At 42.1% G+C, this 12553-nt stretch overlaps 1 pseudogene; it reads right to left on the reverse strand.

Moving 5' to 3' along the window:
• Positions 1–11190: 11190 nt before the first annotated feature.
• Positions 11191–12246, reverse strand: LOC108398092 (la-related protein 4 pseudogene; annotated as a pseudogene).
• Between the last annotated feature and the right edge of the window lie 307 nt (positions 12247–12553).

Below are 12553 nucleotides of genomic sequence, written 5' to 3' on the forward strand. Positions count from 1 at the left end.
CTCACACATCATGACATTTTCATGCTCCTAGCCAATACCCTCCTCCCTGAAGAGCATAGACGAGTTTGGGACTTCGCCCAAATGCACGCTACCAAAACCCACAGGACTGACCCCACCTATCCCCCTGGCCCCACTGCTGTCCCGAAACAAGACCCACACTGAGATTATAACACCGCCATGAGTCTCAGCTCTCAAGATATTTTTGCCTCCTGCTTAATAGCAGGTCTGAAAAAGGCAGCTCGTAAAGTAGTCAATTTTCAAAAGCTCCAAGACATAATTCAAAAGAGAGATGAAACCCCCTCCGAGTTCTTAGACAGACTCACTCAAGCCCTATTACAGTATACCAGCCTGGACCCAGAAACACCTGAAGGAAGACATGTCCTTATGACATACTTCCTAGCTCAAGGCTACCCCGACATTAAAGCTAAACTCAAAAAGTTAGAACAGGGTCCCGCTACCCCACAGACTGAGATCCTAACAGTGGCCTTTAAAGTCTTCCATAATTGGGAAGAGGAGAAAGAATGCCGTAAACAAAAGGCTGATCAGGCCAATTTCCAGATGTTGGCCCAGCTGATAAAACCACAACATGGGCGCCCCTCTACAAACAAGCACCCCCCAGGAGCTTGTTTCAAGTGTGGAAAAGAGGGACATTGGTCAAGGGCGTGCCCCTCCCCCAGATCTCCTACCACCCCATGCCCCAGATGCCACAAAAAGGGCCACTGGGGGTCTGATTGCCCAACCACCCGAAGGGGAGGCTGGACGAACAACCCCCATCCTAAGCCCGCCGTAGTGGGGCTGGCAGAAGAAAATTGATGGGGTCCGGGGGCTTCTCGCCCGACCATTTCCATCACCAAACAGGAGCCCAGGGTTACTTTAACAGTAGACGGTTGCCCCATCTCCTTCCTCCTAGACACAGGAGCCACCTTCTCAGTCTTGCGAGAATACCGGGGCCCTACCATGCCTGCCATTACTCCTATAGTCAGGGTAAGAGGTAAACAGATTTTCCCATTAAACCCCCCGCTTTATGCACAATCCAAGACAATCCCATACCTTTCTCCCACTCCTTCCTGGTTATGCCCCAGTGTCCCATCCCTTTACTAAGATGGGACATCCTTTCCCTCCTCCATGTTTCCATAACTATATCCACTCCCACAGCCCCCAGTACTCCCTTTCTGATGGCCCTCATAGCCAACAACCCCCCTCTACCAAATGAAAGCTCCGGTTCTGCCCTCATACACCCTGTAAATCCCCAACTTTAGGACATTACAAGCCCCTCCGTGGCCCTATGTCCCCCTGCCTCTATCAAATTACGTGACCCCTCTCAGTATATCTGTCAGGCCCAATACCCCCTAACCACTTCAGCCCTCATAGGCCTCCAACCCATCATTCAAGATCTCTTAAATAAAAATTACCTCAGACCCATACACTCCCCATTTAATACCCCCATATTAGCTGTTAAAAAAACCAACAGATCTTTCCGCCTTGTCCAAGACCTTCGCCTCATCAACACAGCCATTGTCCCTATCCATCCCTTAGTTCCAAATCCATACAGCCTTTTATCGCAGATCCCTGCCTCGGCTTCCCACTTCTCAGTCCTAGATCTCAAGGACCCATTTTTCTATCCCTCTAGACCCCTGCTCCCAAGATTTCTTCATCTGCACCTAGACAGACCCATACACAAAACATTCTGAACAACTCACTTGGACAGTTTTGCCATAAAGCTTCCGAGATAGTCCCCATATTTTTAGACAGGTCCTAGCTCTGAACCTCAAACAGTTTCATTATGATCACTCCAAGTCCACCTTATAATACATAGACAATCTTCTACTCTGCAGTCTCTCGTGAGAACAGTCTCAACTTGACACTGCCTCCCTACTTAACCTTCTAGCTTCCAGAAGTTACCGAGTATCCCCCGTCAAAGCTCAAATCTCTTCCCCTTCTGTCACTTACCTCAGATTCCTTCTATCTCAACAAAGAAAGTCCATTACCTTAGACAGAAAATAGCTCCTCTCTGACCTGCCCATTCCCAAAACCAAGACAGAAATCCTTTCCTTTCTAAGCCTAGCTAGATATTTTAGAGCATAGATCCCTAACTTCTCCCTGCTCCCTGTTGGCAAGACCCCTATACGACCTCAGCAAAAGCCCTCCTAAAAAACCATTATCCTCCTCACCCCAACACTCCTTCATTAAGCTCCATCAAGCCCTTGTAGAAGCCCCAGCTCTCCATCTTCCTGATTTGTTGAAGCCCTTCTCATTATACATTCATGAGAAGTCCAGTCAAGCTCTAAGAGTCCTAGGCCAATATTATGGCCCATCCTTTGCCCCAGTAGCTTATCTCTCCAAGCAATTAGACCCCACAGTTCAGGGATGGGCCCCCTGCCTACGAGCATTAGCCGCTAGACAGCTCTTGCAGAAAGAAGCTCATAAACTGACATTCAGGGCGCCCCTTACCATTCTGTCCCCACATCACCTAAAAAAATTTCTTAACCTACAAAAGTTTACAGATTCTCCCTCCCTCCAGACTCCTGACCTTACTGTCCTCTTTCCTCCAAAATCCCGTTCACCCCCTTTGCCATCCATACCCGAATCATAACTTTTTCCTCCTTTACTGCTCTCTCGCTTTTTTTCCTCATTCCTATTGTCTTCCCCACCACCCCAGCCTCCTTTGTATAGCGATTCAAAGTCAGAGAGACTTACACACAGCATCAAACAAAAGTTACTGCCCTCATTGCCACACCAGACTGCCCTCTGAAAAGCTGCTCTGAGCCTTTATACCTCCACTTTTCTCCCTCCACCGAAGTGTTCACTAGCAGCTACCCTTATTCTCCCTACCTCTGCTTCCTCTATGACCAAAAACAAGCCTATTGCAGGCGATAGCCAGACACCTACAGGAGATGTCCCTACTTACTGGTCTTGTGCCATTCACTACATGAGTAACTCCCGGTACCCACAGTATTACTCCTCCAGCCATTTCATAAAATATCCTAATGGCTCATTCTCCTTATCAATCCCAGATCCCTGGGACTCTCGATGAGCTGCCAGAGTCACAGCCTCAGTTTACCATGGGGGAGTCCTCGACCCCCACGATACCCTTCATATCTCTCAAAAGTATGTTCCCTCTCATTCCCAGATCTCTCAAGTTGCATCAGATATCAAACATTCCGAAAAAGTCATTATCCAAACTCTTGACGGCCCCTCTTCATCTTCTTATCCCCGCCCCTCTTCCCATTTCTCCTACTCTTCATTACAGCTCATTCAGGACACCACCATCTTTCTCAACCACATCCCTAACACAGTGAATTGTTTCTTGTGCGCATCACTACAGCGCCCACTGCGGCCGCCATGCCCCTTAATATTTCCAACTACTCCTTCCATGCAGAAAAACAATCCCTCTGCCCCCTGGCAGACATACTCCTATGAGAACCAGAATACCAGATAATCTCACCATCCACCACTGTGTAGGCCCAACTCCACCCCCCTCCAGCGCACTTCACTGCCTCTCTATCTACACCCCTACCTCCGGCTCTAAGACTTTTACGCAACCGGGACGCTACTTTTAGTGTAATAGCAGTCTTTTCAACTCAGTGCCTCTCAACTCCAATACACCCTGCATTCTCGTCACCCTAATCCCACAGCTTACACTTGACAGCATGGCAGAATTCCTTGAGCTCCAACCTCCCTTGCCCTCACACACAAAAAGGGCTGCTTTCCTTCCCATCATGGTCAGTATCTCTTTGATCACCTCAGCCATTGGGGCAGGGTTTATGGGAGAAGCCTTGGGTCACTCTCTATAGGCAGTTAGAGATCTCAACGCCAAACTTGAGGGAGCCCTGACATCCACTGCCGATTCCCTAGCCTCTCTCCAAAGACAGGTCACTTCGCTAGCTAAGGTCACCCTTCAAAACCGGTGGGCCCTAGATCTGCTTACAGCCGAGAAGGGAGGCACCTGCGTCTTCCTTTGGGAATAGTGCTGCTATTACATCAACAAATCCGGCATTATAGAAACTAACATTACCGAACTCACCGACCTTGCCTCCAGCCTCCACTCTGCTTCCAATTCCAACCCATTCTCTTCAATACTAACAAACCCCCTCACCTAGCTCTGGCCCATTGCAGGCCCCATAATAATCATTCTTCTCGCCTGTCTCTTCTTACCCTGTATAATAAAGTTTATCAAATCCCAAGTCAGAAAAATCTCTAATCAAGCTTTCAACCAGCTTTTACTCAGGAACTACCAGCTTCTGGCCACAGAAGATCCCTCACCCTCACGGGACCTCCTCACCACACACTGAGATGGACCCCTCTCTCCACTGGAAACTGTTCCTGGAAACAATGGCCGCAGACGCCTGGCTCCTGACACCCATATCCTCTTGGCACCATTGGAATCAACAGGTCCTCAACCTATAGTTACAGGGAACCTTCATTGATTTCCAAACCTGAAGAAGTCCACATCTACTCGTCCTTACTGCGGGGAGTCCTATCAACCCTTTCCTCCCAGTCCTCAAGCCCTCACTCCCTTCTCCGCCCCTGTTCAGCAGGAAGCAGCCAGAGAGAAAGCAACGTCCACAAACCCATAGAGGAGAAAGGGGGGAATGAAGGGTCCCCACCAGTAAGATGGCAAACTTCCGGCTTCTCTTCGGGGTCCTCAGTTCCCGCCGGCGCCACCTGAAGCCCAATCACCTCTCACCCCCCTCCCAATCCCAGCACCTAGCCAACAGCCACCAGCCCCGTAGAAGTGACACCTCAATCAATTCATGCCCCTTCCTATATAACCCAGCACCTTTCCCTAATAAAGCGGAACTCTCCGGTGAATTGCTGCTATGTGTCGCTCCTTTCCTTTCCATTAGGATATAATACCTTAGGGATTTAGTTACTAAACTGGATATGTTTCAGTTGACCACTATTTGTCTTCCTACCAATTTTTTCCATTCACTTTTTAAAAAACTGCATGAAAGTGCAGTATGTCAAGGGTAGTCCACTTTTTAATAAAACTCAATTACTAGTCTCTCTGACTGCTCTTTCTCTACCCTAACTAGCTACCCAATATTTAGCATAATCAATGACCTTATCTTTTGCAGAATAACACCCCCAAAATATCTTTTAAGTATGTATGTCATCTCCACTGTATTTAAGATGCACTATATAAGAAGAAAGCAGCTCATGTTTTTAGGAGTGATGAAAGACAATTGTCAGACAATGGTTTTAAGTCTACATATTTTTTGCCTTAATCTTATTTCTATCAAAGTTGTATCAAGCCATCTATCTTAAATCTTTAAAAATTACAATGAAATATACCAATGTCCTATATTTCTACAATTTAAATTCATTTACATTCAACTCTTTCAGCCATTTCTGCTATTTTGCTTCTACATTTCTAAATAATTTGTTTATGGACATGATTTGACTAATTTTTTACCCTATCTGTGGAAATTTAATACTTTGCTATTTAAAAATCTTTATAACAACTTTGGTAAAATAAATATTTGATGGTTATATTATTATATACAGTCTATTCATACATTTTCAATTTTTGTTTTTTTCCTGAGTCATCAAATATAGTTCTAAATGTTCAATATCTGTTTCCCTTTTCTTTTTTCCCAAAGTTTTTGCTGATTTTTCTGTTGTTATTGTTTTTAATCCTGGAGTCTTGTCTTCTTCAGCATACTTGTCTCCGGCTCCAATCTGGATTTGTTTACCCTGTATGTAGAATCTCACAGTGAGACTTCCTGCAGAATTTTCTTTTCTTCCTTGCTCATATAACTCCCTCTTTACAAAAATTAATTCCCTACTTTGTTGAATTTCAAGTTCCAGTAGCTTCCTAGAAAAAGAGATAGGTGGCCAATTTTTACTTCTTTGTCATCATTCTATAAATGTCTTTATTATACTTTCAATGGACAATAATAATTTAATAATTTCAAAATAATTTTTTTTCAAAAATTTAAAGAAATTACTCAATTATCTTCTATAATCCAATGTTGCACTTGAGAATTCTAATGACGTTTTGTCTTCATTTCATTTATTTTGAAAATGGTTTTCTTTCCTCATTGAAAGTAACTGTTCTAACAGTTTACAATGAAGTGCCTTGGAGTATGTTTTTCCAGGCATCATTCACTAATGAGAATGAGGCTGTTCTAGTCAAAGATTATATTTCCATGTATTATTTCTTTGATAATTCTGGAGAATGAGGCTGTTCTTGTCAAAGATGATATTTCCATGTATTATTTCTTTGATAATTCTGTTTTTTCTTTTTGCTGATCCTTCTGAAATTTCTACTTTCCTATTGTGGGTAAAATTGAAACATTTCCAGAATATCTCACCTGGCTTTAGAATATCTGCATATCAATAGGCATTCAGAGGTGGAAAGAAGTATGGCTTTAGTGCATTTGCATCTTTCCTAGGGGTGGAGAAGTTCATCTCCATATCAGTGGGTGATTACCTCAGCAACAGAGGGCTTATCTGCACCTGAGAGGTGACGGGGAGGGCCGGTGTGGTGGCTGTTGGAGCAGAGAAGAAAGACGGCCTGGGACTGCAGTTTGCGAGAAATAAACGGGTTTTAAACTTGATTTCTCCCTTTGACTGATTTTGGTTTTTAGAGGTATTTTGCCCTGGAATTCCCTCTCCCTGGACTTACAGTTGGCGTAGTATTGGCAGGATTCCTGTGAACCCAAAACCTGTCATAATGGATACAACTGTTGGGACGGCTGCCCCAAGAAATGATGGGGAGTAGCGGCGCTCATGCCAAGGGACATGTGTCTACACTAATGTGGTTATGGAGGCGCCACCACCGCTGCTAGCCATGCTGACCCCGGCCCGTGGCCCAAGTCTAAGGCTACTGCTTCTGCCACTGCTGCTGCTCTTGCTGCCTGCCGGAGCCTGGCCACAACCATGGAAACGAGCAGAGGTCTGGTTAACCTTGATAGAGAAGCAACTGGCTGCTGTGTACCATGCCTTGCTGGCTACACAGCCCATTGACGGAACAGCTCCAATCAAGGTAATAACCTCCTATCCCATCATGGGGTGGGTGCGAGACTGGACCCAAAGGCCATGGAGTGGCGTGCCACAGACACCTCAAAAGACAATGTGGGCCCATCAGTGTGCCTTGTCTTTCACCTTTGAAGAAGTCAGCTGAGCCCGGAAGGAGTGCCCTGCACATTGTGCAGATCAGCAAACCACCAAGAGGGGCCTAGAGCATGTCTTTGCAGCCTACGGCCGGTTGCCAATTACTGAGAGCGATTGAGGTACCCACTTTATTGGACATGTGTTGCAAGGATGGGTGCAGCAATTAGGAGTAAAATGGACATGGCCCTGGACATTTCAACATGTGGATTGGTGATGGCTGGCTCTTCTGGCACCTTGGGGAAAAGGCCTGGAAGCTGGCCTTCTGTGTATTCCTGTAATAACAGCAAATTGGCTCCTGACAATCATGGTTATTTGCTTCTTTGGTCTTTGTGTCCTGGATGCCCCCTGGCTGCAGCTGCCACATAGTGGCTGGAATGGATGAGCTTTGGACTTAATCTGCAAGGGACTTTGAACCTAGCTGAATCCTCTGGCTTGAGAATTATGATTGTATTGCTGTTGTCAAGAAAAAAATGCTTAAAGAGAGGCTTGACTTTGTCTAATGTTTGGTAAAAGTTTTGTGAGCAATCTAGCATTATTGTTAGGAATGAGTAAACAAGCATAGAAATGTATTTTTGTGCTTAGTGAGAGATTGTACTGTAAAGTAACCTAGCTGAATCCTGTGGCTTGAAAATTATGATTGTGTTGCTGTTGTCAAGAAAATAATGTTTAAAGAGAGGCTTGACTTTGTCTAATGTTTGGTAAAAGTTTTGTGAGCAATCTAGCATGATTGTTAGGACTGAGTAAATAAGTGTAGAAACATATTTTGTGCTTAGTGAGAGATTGTGCTGTAAAGTACATTTACTTGATCTGCATAGGCTGAATCCACTGGCTTGAGGATTATCAAGATTTTATTGCTGTTGCTATTGCATGTACTAGATTGGTCAGAAGAGGGAGATCGAGTAAATTGTAAGGTGAGATTTCTGGAAGGGTGGATTGTGGGTAAAATTGAAACATTGCCAGAATATCTCACCTGGCTTTAGTATATCTGCATATCAATAGGTGTTCAGAGGTGGAAAGAAGTATGGCTTTAGTGCATTTGCATCTTTCCTCAGGGGTGGAGAAGTTCATCTCCATATCAATGGGTGATTACCTGGGTAACAGAGGGCTTATCTGTACCTGAGAGGTGAGGGGGAGAGCCGGGGTGGTTGCTGCTGGAGCAGAGAAGAAAGACGGCCTGGGACTGCAGTTTGCGAGAAATAAACGGGTTTTAAACTTTATTTCTCCCTTTGACTGATTTTGGTTTTTAGAGGTATTTTGCCCTGAGATTTCTCTCTCTGGACTTCCACTATGTATCTTTTATTATTATAATCTTTTAAGTATTTTTCTACAATCTGGGTGATCTCCACATTTTTATATCCTCTTCTCACAAGTGAAATTGCTTTCTTCTATCAAAATTAAAACATACAGGGACTATATCTTGTTTTGTGATATCTTAGTGGCTAACATCATATTTACATTTAAGATTCTACTGTACAACCTTAAAATGCTTACTTTCCAAGTCAATGGAAGGTTTCTACTTTCTTATTCCCTTTGAAGATGTGACTAATTTTGTCCAAATAGTTTGTCAAGCCCTGAAGTGTTTTCCTTTTGCTCCTGAGGATGTAAGAAGATGCCTTTCCACGGGAAATGAAGGGATAATGAAGGATGTAAGTTTTACTAATGTAAAACTTTTCAGTAACATCATTCTGCACTCAGCTGATGAAAAATCATGTGTATAGAGGTGGTGCACTATAGATGCTATGACTTCTGTCAACTTCCCTAGAGTCACCTGTACCCAGAGGGAACTTTTAAGCAACACTACTATTAACACTGCCACCACCAATGCAATACTAAAGACAATAATAATAATAACAAGAAAATACATGTGTCTTCATTTTCTTAAGCCACTGAGGTTTTGGTTGATTTGCCTACCACACTGTGATCCAACATCTCCTAAATAAGTTAAATTCATAATTTTTATTATCTTGTGGAGGATTTATTTTAAGTTTAGTTGTACTCTACATTATCTGTTACCTTTAAACATTTTTATTCTTTGTTTATTTTTAGTATCTCTCTTCACTTCAGTAGTATTTCCTGAATGTTTAACAATCTTTGGTTTTTGTCTATATATGTATTTATCATAGATATAGCCAATGATTATTAGTACTTTTTTTAAAAAGGACCTAAACTTCCCCCAAATTTCAGCACAGGTAGTTTTATTGTATGTTTCATCCAGCAGATGATTTTAAAAAATAGTGTGTAGAAAATGAACAGTTTCAACTGCTTAAATATACTATACCATGCTATCAATCCACCAAATCAAAAGCAATTGCCAAGCTGAATAGTAAGTTACAAAGAAATGATAATTCTGGCTTGTACAGAAATGCGCAGTATTTTCAAAACTCTGAGCAGTTACCTACTAATACAAATCTCCAGTTTAACTTAGAGTTGGAAGATGAGTTTCACATTAATATAATTTTAACCTCCATTTACAGTCATTTTAATATATTATTAAGATGTTTACTCTATGTCACAATGGTGCTTTCCAGTGCTCACAATTTACAGTTTTAATTTTACATATGTAATTCACAAACATAAGGGACAGTTATTACTATTACAAACTATCCCTAAAAAAAGAAAACACAGCCCTATCTTACATAGAACTCTGGAAATGGTAGGAATTAAAGCAGATTAATACAACATGTTTTTTAATATTTTAGACATTTTCTAAGCAACAGCATGTAAACTTGTCTAATATGAGAGCTACAACTTTATTCACTGAGAAATTATGTATTGATTTTCCTCAACTATCTTTCTCACCTTAACTCAAACATCTTGGGAATTGCTGGTTCTGTTTCTGTCAATTCTAAACTGTATTTTTTTTTTGAAAATGGTAAGGATAAGGATGATAAATACATTGTAAACAGAATAAAAGTTGCCCCCAAATTATGCCTTAAAAAAACATTTTAAAAAATCTATACTATTTAATACTTTAGAGTCAGTTACAATGTTTCATCTTTAATACTAAGACAAATAAATTACTGTAGGGTCAGTCTGCCTTAATATTTTGGTTTCTAAGGTTTTAAATAAGTGAACAGAAGAGTAAAATGCTTCAGTGTTCAATTCAGAAATTTAGAACAGTTCTATGATTGGAATAGACTCTTCAAAGCAGGCAGAAATATACAATTCTGTAGGCGGTTGGTTATTTTGCTCTTGGGGGTGGAGTGGGTAGTCAAAGAAGAGAGAGTAAAAAATGAAGTAACAACAGAAAAACTGTTTCCTGTTTTAGTGGGGCAAAGTCACAGGGCAGTTTAAACCTCTGAAGTCCATCTGACCCACCTACTAAGAACTAAGCCAAATTTTCAATTTTTTGAATAACCCCCATTCTTTCCTTGAGTATCAAATTGATTAGTAGTCACACCTCTTAAGTACAATTGTAGTTTAACATCTTGTTGAATGAAATATTAGTAACATCAAAAAGACTAAATTTTAAACTGGAAAAAAAATCTACTCAAGTATTATGTTCCATTTTCAAATCATTTACTAACATGACAAGAGATTTGGCTTCAATCACTCTTGCACCCATTCACACCGTAACAGGCATCCCAGCCACTGAATCTGCTCTGCAACACAAGGCCACAGAGGCAGAGGTGGCATTCTCCGAGCCAAACTTTAAATACATTTTAAAAAGTAATTTCTAATTTTACAGATATGCTTCTTCAAAAAATATTTTCTCTCACTCCCTCATCTGCTATACTGAAGGATGTGTAATATGTTTTTTTCCCAAGCTGAATTTGAACCTTTAAAATTGATTCCAGGCAGTAGATCTCTGCAAATTAAAATCAAAAACAAAAATAGAAAAATTATATTTTTATAGATGTATATATACTGATTGGAATTCCCCAGCATTTTAAAATCACTTTAGAGATGAATTTTGGGGTTCTGCTCACAGCTCCAAAATCCATAATGATTTAAGGACATACTTTCTCCTGTTTCCTTTCTGGCTACACCCTCCCCTCGAAAACAGCTCAATATAGCCACAGTTCAAGTTTAATGGGAAGAGAGAGAAGTTTTTGAATAGTTTCTGTTTGTTTACTTTGGTGATCTGGGTAGCACATATTGCTTTTGGCCATTATTACATCGAGTCACTCCTTGAGGTACAGCCCTATGGCCAAACTGGCGTTTCTGTTCCCTGATTTTTCCATCTGCTCCCCTGGAAATGGTACTGCCCCAGATACCTGAATAATCCTTACTAGTCCTTGCTTCTGGCTTCTGTGGTTTTTCAAGAGTCTTCTCAGGAGTTCCATTTTCTTCATTTTTGGTGGGAGACACTACATTGGAGCGAAGTTCTCATAGTGGCTGCCCAAGAACTGAAGATGGCTCCTTAGGGGGCTTCTGGCACACTTCAGTGTAACTTAGCTTTTGGGGTTCCTGCAGGGCCATGGCTACAGCTGCACTATTACTCAGTGAAGAAGTATTTGTCCTTGATGGCTTTGCAGCACTTGGGGAAGAAACTGGTATAATTCTCTGGGTGAGAACATCCTTCTGAACAGTGGAATCCTCTAATAGATCCTTTTCTTGCTGAGTTGTGCTTAATGCAGGAAGCTCAGCTGTACATGGAGGACTGGTACTCATACTGAGTTGCTGGACAGAGGGGCAGTGTGTCTGTTCTTCTGTAGGTACTGGGCAACTAACTCTGAACTCTTCATTATCCTTTTCTTTACAGACACCTTTAAAAACATCAGACATCCTACTCTCCAATACAAGTTCACTCGGCACTCTTGATGAACTCCCAGGTAAAGGAGAAAAATTTAAGTCTAGTACGTCAAGTGTTGGACTTGATGTTTAGTGTTGGAGCCTTTACTTCAGCTGTTGAAGGATAGGGTCTTGCGATCCTGTCACCTTCTCATCGTCTTCGACCTCTGAAAAGAGTTCTCGTGACCCTACCAACTCCCCATTCTGTTCCATCTGCAAAGTGGGAGTCTCTTTTGGAAGGCAGCTTTGCTCCTGATGCCCTGTTACTGTAGGGTTATGCCGCTCAGTTGGGAAGTTCCTTCAACTAGATCTGTTTGATGGTCCATCCCCCAATGACACAGAGCCCTCTGCTGAGTGTTCTGAACCACCTAATGACCTAAAATGAGGCTTCATACTGTTATTATATTTTAAAAGAAATTCTTATCTGTTATTATCTTTTAAAATAAATTATTATCTTTATATTTCCAAGGACTTCCCTCTTTACCCTGCCTAAACCCCCAGAGTCACCTTCATCCTTCCTGGCTCCTGCCTTCAAAGCTCTAAAAGAAGTGAGAGGGAGGTCGAGCAGAGGGAGAACGAGGCGCGATGCTTTACCCATTGCTGTTTCAGCCATTGTGGGGATGTGCAGGCGCTGAGCAGTAGCTGGTTTTTGTTTATATTTTAAAAAGAATTCAATAGCCTATTCTTAGCTATCTGTTTG

Source organism: Manis javanica, chromosome 9 (assembly GCF_040802235.1).
Source record: "Manis javanica isolate MJ-LG chromosome 9, MJ_LKY, whole genome shotgun sequence".
Classification (NCBI taxonomy): domain Eukaryota; kingdom Metazoa; phylum Chordata; class Mammalia; order Pholidota; family Manidae; genus Manis; species Manis javanica.